At 39.0% G+C, this 8,088-nt stretch overlaps 1 pseudogene; it reads left to right on the top strand.

Moving 5' to 3' along the window:
- The first annotated feature begins 3,872 nt into the window (after nt 1–3,872).
- Nucleotides 3,873–5,531, top strand: LOC102848439 (annotated as a pseudogene).
- Nucleotides 5,532–8,088: the final 2,557 nt, after the last annotated feature.

Here is an 8,088-nt window from a genome sequence, read left to right as displayed (position 1 = left end):
CAACATTAGGAATGTGAAGAGATGGAGAAGGGAATAAAAAATAAAATAAAAACTAAGCAAGTTGGATGAAAGAAAGCAAAGAAACCATGTTGTTGTTGTTGTTGATTGCCTTTGAGTTGAGCATGACTCATAGCAACCCTGTGAACAAAAGGTCTAAAGCCTTTCTATAGCTATTGATATTTATCAGAGTTCATAGAGTTCCCGGAGGCATGTTGTTTAGGAAGTAGATGCCACTCTTGCTTCCCAACCTGCCTTAAACTGGGAGCTACACCAAGCACTGTCCATCATGGGTAACTGTTATGGCATTTGACACCCCAGTGGCACAATGTTCAGCATCATAGCAACCACAGGTTACCTCAGTGCAGTACATTGATAGAAAAGTGCTATACCACTAAGAAGAATGTTCCTCCAAAATATAGTAACAACCACCTTTAAATACAAAGGCGCTCCCGAGGTCTTGTTGATTCTAAACAGGAGGCTTAAGAAACAACAATATATTGAAATTCAGTAATTACACAACCTCTTCTGAATCTAGCTTGAATTTTTGGCCATTTCCTTTATCCATTTTTAAACAATCTTCAGTGAGATTTTACTGGTGCATGCAATAAATGATATTTTTCTATAATTTCTCAATTCTATTGTATCTCTTCCAGTTGGTTAGCCAGATAGCTCTCTTCCAGATTTCTTGGTATTTTTGAATGAGCATATCTATGGTTGCATCTGTTTGCTGAAACAACTTAATTGGTTTTAGGTCATTTCCTTGAGCCTTATTTTTGCCAATGCCTTCAGTACAGCTTGGACTTCTTCCATCACTACTATTGTTCTTGGTCACATCCTTTCTGAAATAACTCAGTGTTGACCAATTCTTTCCAGTACAGTGACTCTCTGCATTTTTCCATACATTTATGAATTATGATTTATCCTGTTTCATTCAGTATTTATATTTATGATATAACCTGCATCATTCAATATTTTACCAGTAAAATCCTTAAGCATGGTAACTTGAGGTTTGAATTTGTCCTTCAATTCCTTCAGCTTGAAAAACTGAGCATAATCTTCCCTTTTGGTTTTATGACTCCAAGTCTTTGGTCATTTTATTTTACTACTTTGCTTTGTCTTCTCAAGCTGACCTTTGAAATCTTCTGTTCAGCTTTATTATTTTACCATTTCTTCTTTTTGCTTTAGCTTCTGTATATTTAAGAGCAAGTGTCAGTGTTTTTCTGGCACTCATTTTGTTCTTTTATTTCCTGGCATTTTAATAACCTTTTGTTTTCTTCACGTCTGATACCCTGATACTATCCTTCAATTCTTTCATTCCTTAGTTATTAGTGTTGAATGCACTTTAGTTGTTAGTGTCCAATGCATCAAGATAGCTTTTTTATATTTGGTTGGGATAAATACAAGGTTGTATTTTAGCTCTCATGTGCTTTCTTTGATTTTTTTAGCTTCAATTTAACATACATATGAATAATTAATGGTCATTTCCACAATTGGCCCCTTGCTGATACTGAGATTTTCCAGTCTCTTTCCAAAAATGTAATCAGTTAGATGCATGTGTATTCCACTAGGCCAGATCAATATATATATATATAATATATATTCACCATTTATATTTTTAAGAGGTTCCACCCCCCATGAAAACATCATTGATTGTAAAAAATTCTATTATATGATCTCTGGGCTGATTTCTAGGATCAAAGATTAATCTTCTAACTCCTGATTCTTCTTGATTCTAGCTTTTGCATTTCAGCCACTAGTTATTATTACTGTATCTTGATTGCGTATTGATCACTTTCACTGCAGAGATTGGTAGAAATCCCGTTTTTTCATCTTTGACTTTAATGGTTGGTGCCAGTGTTTCAATAATTGTCATGTTATCAGGGTTGTATGCATATGGATATTCTCCTATAACTGATACCATTGTACTCCAGGATGTTGTTGTTGTTGTTGTTATGTGCCATCGAGTCGTTTGCGACTCATAGCGACCCTATGTACAACAGCCCTAAACCCTGCTCTATCCTGTGCCAATCGCATTGCCTCTGACACACCCATCCCGATTACCCCAGTCACTGAATCAATCCACCTCGTAGAGGGTCTTCCCCTCCTGAGCTGTCCCTCTACTCTACCCAGCATGATGTTCCTCTCCAAAGACCTGTCTCTCCTTACAACATGTCCAAAGTATCTTGAAATATTCTTCTGGGCAATGAATGTGACACCATACCATGTCTCTTCAACTTGTCATTGCAACAACAGTAGACTATATGGTTGTCTGATTCAAAATAGTCAATACAGTTCATCCCAGCTCACTGATACCTAGGATATAGATATCTATGCACTCAATATCATTTTTTACAACTTACAAGTTTCCTAGATTCATATCTGAGATACTCAATCTCAAATATGAGATTAGACCTAAAATTCAAGGTCCTTTATTGTATGCAAATGTTCACATCATTAAGGCAGACTGGTGAAACTCATATACTTTGGGCATGTTGTCAGGAGGGACCTTGGAGAAGAACATCACGGCTGGAAAGGCAGAATGTCAGTGCAAGAGAGGAAGACCCTTTATGAGATGGATTGCCACAGTGATGGTGGCAATGAGGTCAAGTATGTTGGAGATGGTGAGGCTGGCCCAGAATAGGGCAAGGTTCAGAGCTATGCTTGCTACGAGCCATAGTCAACTGGATGGCACATAACAACAACTGGAAGGAAATAGTAGCGTCTATGTGTTGGTTCCTACTCATTGGCACATAATGATTACTATGAGGAGGGCATTCTTGTATTTTGAGTGCCTTCCAAACCCATCTTCCTTCCTTCCTGTAAGATAATTAAATAATTGTTTGCTGGTATTCATAGGGTTTTCAAGGGCCCATTATTTCAGAAGTGGGAGAGGCAATCCTGCGTCTTAGTCTGGAAGTGCCCCTCAAACTTGCCAATCATGGGTTACCATGCTGGTGTCTGAAATATGATTAGCATAGTTTCCAACATCACAGCCACATGCAAATCACCACACTAAGACCACCTGTCAGGCATGATAGTTTTTAAGTGATAGTTACTTACATTTTTGTGTGTGTGAACAACTCCACTCTGACTTACAGTCACTCTCCACTGTGCATGGAGAAACTAAACCTTTAGAAGAGAGGACAGCTCATTTTTCTCCTGAGGAAGTCCTGATGGATTCTAACTGCTGACCACAGCTAGCAGTTCCACAGACAGTACACTATTGCACCAAAGTTCCTTAAAAAAAAAAGATTGATAACTAGAACTGTGTATTAAAGCTAACATTGACCTAAAAATATTAGTTTTCCCCCCTTAGCTAAGTTGAATAAATGGTACATTAATAATTCCTCCAATGTAATGTCCATTGTCTATCCCCTCTTCTCTTAGTTTCCCTCTAACTGCCCATGTCAGTCCTGCTTTATAACCATCAACACCAGAATATAAAGATATCTTCCTCTTAAAAAAAAAATCCCAAAACTACAAACTCCTTGTCATCAAATCAGAACCAACGTAGATGACCCACCACTGGATTTTCAAAGCTGTCAATCACTTGGAAAGAGATTGTCCATCTTGTCTCTAGGAGTGGCTGATGGGTTCAAGCCTCCAGAGACGCACACAGCCTTTGGGTTAGTGAGGCCCAGCTCCTACTGAGAATGCCACCATAGTTTCAATTCTTCTGGCCTCTTTGTTCATTGTCCAGTCTTCACAGGCACATGAAGCAACTGAAAAGATCGTGGCTTGAAGCAAGTGCATCTGTCTAAAATTGCATGCTTGGTTGCTCGGTGCTATGTTTAGGTTCCCTGGCTTGTGTGTCCCCCCTCACCCCCAATTCACTTCTTTCCTGTGAGTTGCTGCCTGGTGAAGAAGCAGCTATGGTGCTAGGAGTCACCAGGAACATGAAAATTAATTCTGAAAATAAAGCAGAGACCAGCATGGCAGGCACCAAGTGGGTGCCTGTGACCACTTCTGGGACATCCAAGCCTGGGCTGAGGCCAAGAGTCATGCTCAGAGACATTGGTAACAAAGTCAGTGAATAGCCACAGCCCAAAATGGCTCTGAAAAAGGAAGCAAAAACTTCAACTGCTGGAAAAGTTATTGTCAAAAATTGCCAAAGCCTCTGGAGAAGGCATCTTTGCCAGAGCCTAAATGGGAGCCACAGCCAGACCAGGAACTTGAAGTTGTTAAAGAAAAAAAGCACATTCTCCCGAGTGTCTTTTAGTGCCCTTATCTATGCCCGATGGAAACATCCGGATGTGCCCCTGTAGAAGAATATCTGTGCCAGGCTTTCTCTGAGGTAATTGTTGCAGTGAGCAATGTGGATGCAGATGATGGAGCTGATCCAAAGCTTTGTAGTGAATATGGGAAAGATAGTTATACTTACCTGAGGCAACTTGAGGAAGAGCAGGCAATCAGACCCAAATACCTCAGAGGTTGAGAAGTCATTGGCAACATGAGAGCCATCCTAACTGGCTGGTGCTGGTTCAGATGAAATCCCAGTTGCTTCAGGAAACCACATATATGAGTCTGTCCATCATTAGTTGGTTCATGCAGAATATCAGTGTGCTTAAGAAGATGCTCACTGGTGTCATTGCAATGTTTATTGCAAGCAAATGTGAGGAAATGTACCCTCCAGAAATAGGTGACTTGGCACTTGTAGCTGATGACAGTTATAGCAAGTACCAGATCAGACAGATGGTGTCGCTGTCAGTTTGCCGGCAACTTGACAGCGACACCCTGATGGCGGTAAGCACGACAGAGATACACCACTCCAGGAGAGGATCAGAGAGTTAATCCAGCTCAATTTTATTGGGACTGCACTGCACTTATATACACAAGAATACCAGTTAGGGTGGGCTAACAGCTGTGGAAAAGTGGATTGGTTAGGAGAACCTCAGCCATGAGCGGACCACTCCCAGCTCAACAGATGCAGCAGCTGTCTTCCCACGTGGCAAGCTTTCTCAATCTGGTACAGCCAAATGCAGGGGAGCTTTCTCTACCCCGTATTAAAGGCTGTTGGAAAGCTTGCACTTATCTGGAGCTTATGTGGTCTGTCCTTGCCAGAGGCCCTTCCTTCCCAACATCCCACAACAAGATGGAAATGAAGACTCCAAGATCTCTAAACTTTAAACTGGGCCACCCTCTGCCTCTGCACTTCCTTTGCAGAACATCCAGGATTGGAGAGATTGATGTAGATCAACATATCTTAACCAAGTATCTGATAGAACTAACTCTGTTGGATTATGGTATGGTGCATTTTTCTCCTTCTGAAATTGCAGCAGGAGTTTTTTGTTTAGTACTGAATTTCTTGATATCAGTGAATGGACATCAACTCTACAACAGCACCTATTATATACTGAAGCATCCCTTTTAATTGTTATGCAGCACCTGGCCAAGAATATAGTCCTGATAAATCAGGGGCTTACAAAGCACATGCCAATAAAGCCACATCTAAACATGCTAAAATTAGCACTGCAGCATGGCTAAATTCTGCACTGGTTCAAGATCTAGCCAAGACTATGACAAAGACATAAGTTGTGAACTTGAGTTGGAAATACTTTATCTACAAATAAAATTGGCACTATTTTCTGTCTGTACACATTGTATATAACATTCATTTTTAATAAATTTTACGGCCTTTTTAATTTTGTTAAGAAAACACAGCAAAAAATTGCATTCTTGTTCTTTTAAAGAACAAGCATTTTAAAGAGGTCTTTGACAACGTATTTGGCCAATGTAATTTATCATTTGCTTTCTTAAAGTCAAATACCTCACGTGGGTTATGAGTTAGGGGTCAAATACATGAAGGAATGAAAATGGATAGAAGAAAAGGAATTGGGAATAATTTATTATTGTTTGTTGTGTGTTGTTGAGTTGAAACTAGCTAGTATAGGTGACCCTACATATATTAACTAAGTAAAACATTTATATTTATATTTAAAAACTGCCCATTGACTAATGAAGAGGTCATAATTTTTTTCCCCTGAAGTTAAGGATCTAGTATCTATTTTAAAATCGCTAAAATGTTTCCTGCAATTATCCTTTCCTTCATTTTTATTACTATGATGTTTCTCCCTTCCCCCATTTCAGTACTATAAGTCATATCTACACAGATAGTTGAAAAAGCTCAGAAGAATCAAGCTGCTTTTTAACTTTTCCTGCCAAGTGAAAGCCTACTCTTCCAGAGTGAGGCAATATTTATAATCCAAAATGTTAGCCAAATCCAGCAAAATCATTCTGTTTCATTTATGTGTAAGTGTTCAGAGAATTCATGACTGTTATGTGACTTTCAAAAAATGAAATAATCTGGGATGCTACAATGAATAGGAAAAAAATAGATAAACTTTTTAAAAATCCAACTTGGGTTTTATTTTTCTGTCAATGAGAAGAATTTCTCTTAGGTAAAATCTCAATGATAATCAAGATCAGGCCAGAACCAAGTGAAATGATTTATATGTCCAGTATGTTGTGTAGAGAGATTGAGCTATAGGTAGTCAAAAGTAATATCCAGACAATAGGTACGATTTGATAGTTTCTATTTTTCCTTTGCTTTGTTTGACTTCAGTTACTTTAGCAGGATCTGGGCAGGCAGGGCATATAAAATGTCCTGAAAACAGCTTCCCAAGTAAACAATTGTTTTTGGCAGTTCAGAGGTTTCGTGGCAGGACTATGTCTTTTTCCTCCTTGAAAATCAAATGTTTAGCCGTAAGTGAGAGCTGAATGTTTATGACCTGGCATAGGCGAACATTACCATTATACGCTTAAAAAGGGAATTGGATCATCCTGACTGTTTATTCTTCGGGCCGACACCTTTCCTAGTTAAATGCCATAATTTTTCAAATCTATTTTCCTATCTTGCTTTATGTCTTCAGCATCTGTTTTTCCTCAGTCATCATTTTCCTGCAAGTGTATTAACTCTTTGAGTCTGTTTGATTTTTCAAGCACTTAAGAACTTCACAAGAGTGTGCAAAAGGTTAGTTGATTCATTTCTAGAATTCTTTTAGATGCCTTTTTGAGAAAAGTACCAAAGGATCTCAGCAGGGCTCAAACGTGTTTGGACTCTGTCAAGTCCTGGGAAGCCACTGCTGGCAGGTCTTCTGTCCTTATTTTACTACCTTCTCCACCCTCCCCCCTGCCCCAAGAGCTCAGGGGTCGCTCATTCACCACATTACCGTGTCCCTTCACAGCTGGAGAAAGAGTGTCTCTGTTTAGAGTTCTTTACTTCACATCCCTTAGGCTCATAAATGTTTTCCTTGCTCTTTTTTAGTCCAAATTGATTTATTGTGGTAAAGACTATATAGTACAAAAAGCATGCCATTCTAACCATTTTAAAGAATATATTCCAGTGTTATCAATCACTCTACCATATTGCTCAGCCATCCCTACTATTTATTTCCAACTGTTTTACATCACCCCAAGCAGACATGTAGCCCTTCTTCAAGAATTCCTATTCCCCACTCTCTAGCCACTAAATCCACTTTGGTCTTTGTGCATTTGCATGTTCTCAGTACTTCATAGAGAGCAAATCATGCAGTATTTGTCTTTTTTTGGTATCAGACTTATTCAGTAGACTGTTTTCAGAGTTCATCTGTGTTGTAACATGCATAGACATCACTGCATGCTATCTGTCATCTGACAGTGTAAATAACAGCCCCATGACCCAGGGTTTCCTGTGTAATGGGAGGAGGGGGAGCCCTCTCCCAGAAGCGCTAGTAAAGCCTCCACTGTGCTCTTTTAGCATCACTGTGGCTTGATAACAAAACTTTGATCTGTCTCAATCTGAAACTACTTTTTTAAAGCCACTTTTTTTAAATAAAAGGCACTTTCAAAAAGACATTGTAATAGACAGCTAGTATTTTTGTTTCTTGACATCAATTTCACCATTTAAAAAAAATCCTACTCTAATTTACAATGAAATGTGCGAGGAGCTAGAGTTGGAAAATCAAAAGGGACGAACTCATTCAGCATTTCTTAAGCTCAAGGAACTGAAAAACAAATTCAAACCTAGAGTTGCTGTAATCAAGGATGCTTTAGGCAGAATATTAAATGATCCAGGAGGTATTAAAAAGAAGATGGAAGGAATATACTGAG

This window comes from Elephantulus edwardii, unplaced genomic scaffold (assembly GCF_000299155.1).
Source record: "Elephantulus edwardii isolate Elephantulus edwardi_28Jun2011 unplaced genomic scaffold, EleEdw1.0 scaffold00004, whole genome shotgun sequence".
NCBI classification, from domain to species: domain Eukaryota; kingdom Metazoa; phylum Chordata; class Mammalia; order Macroscelidea; family Macroscelididae; genus Elephantulus; species Elephantulus edwardii.
This window is presented reverse-complemented; position numbering and strand designations above follow the sequence as displayed.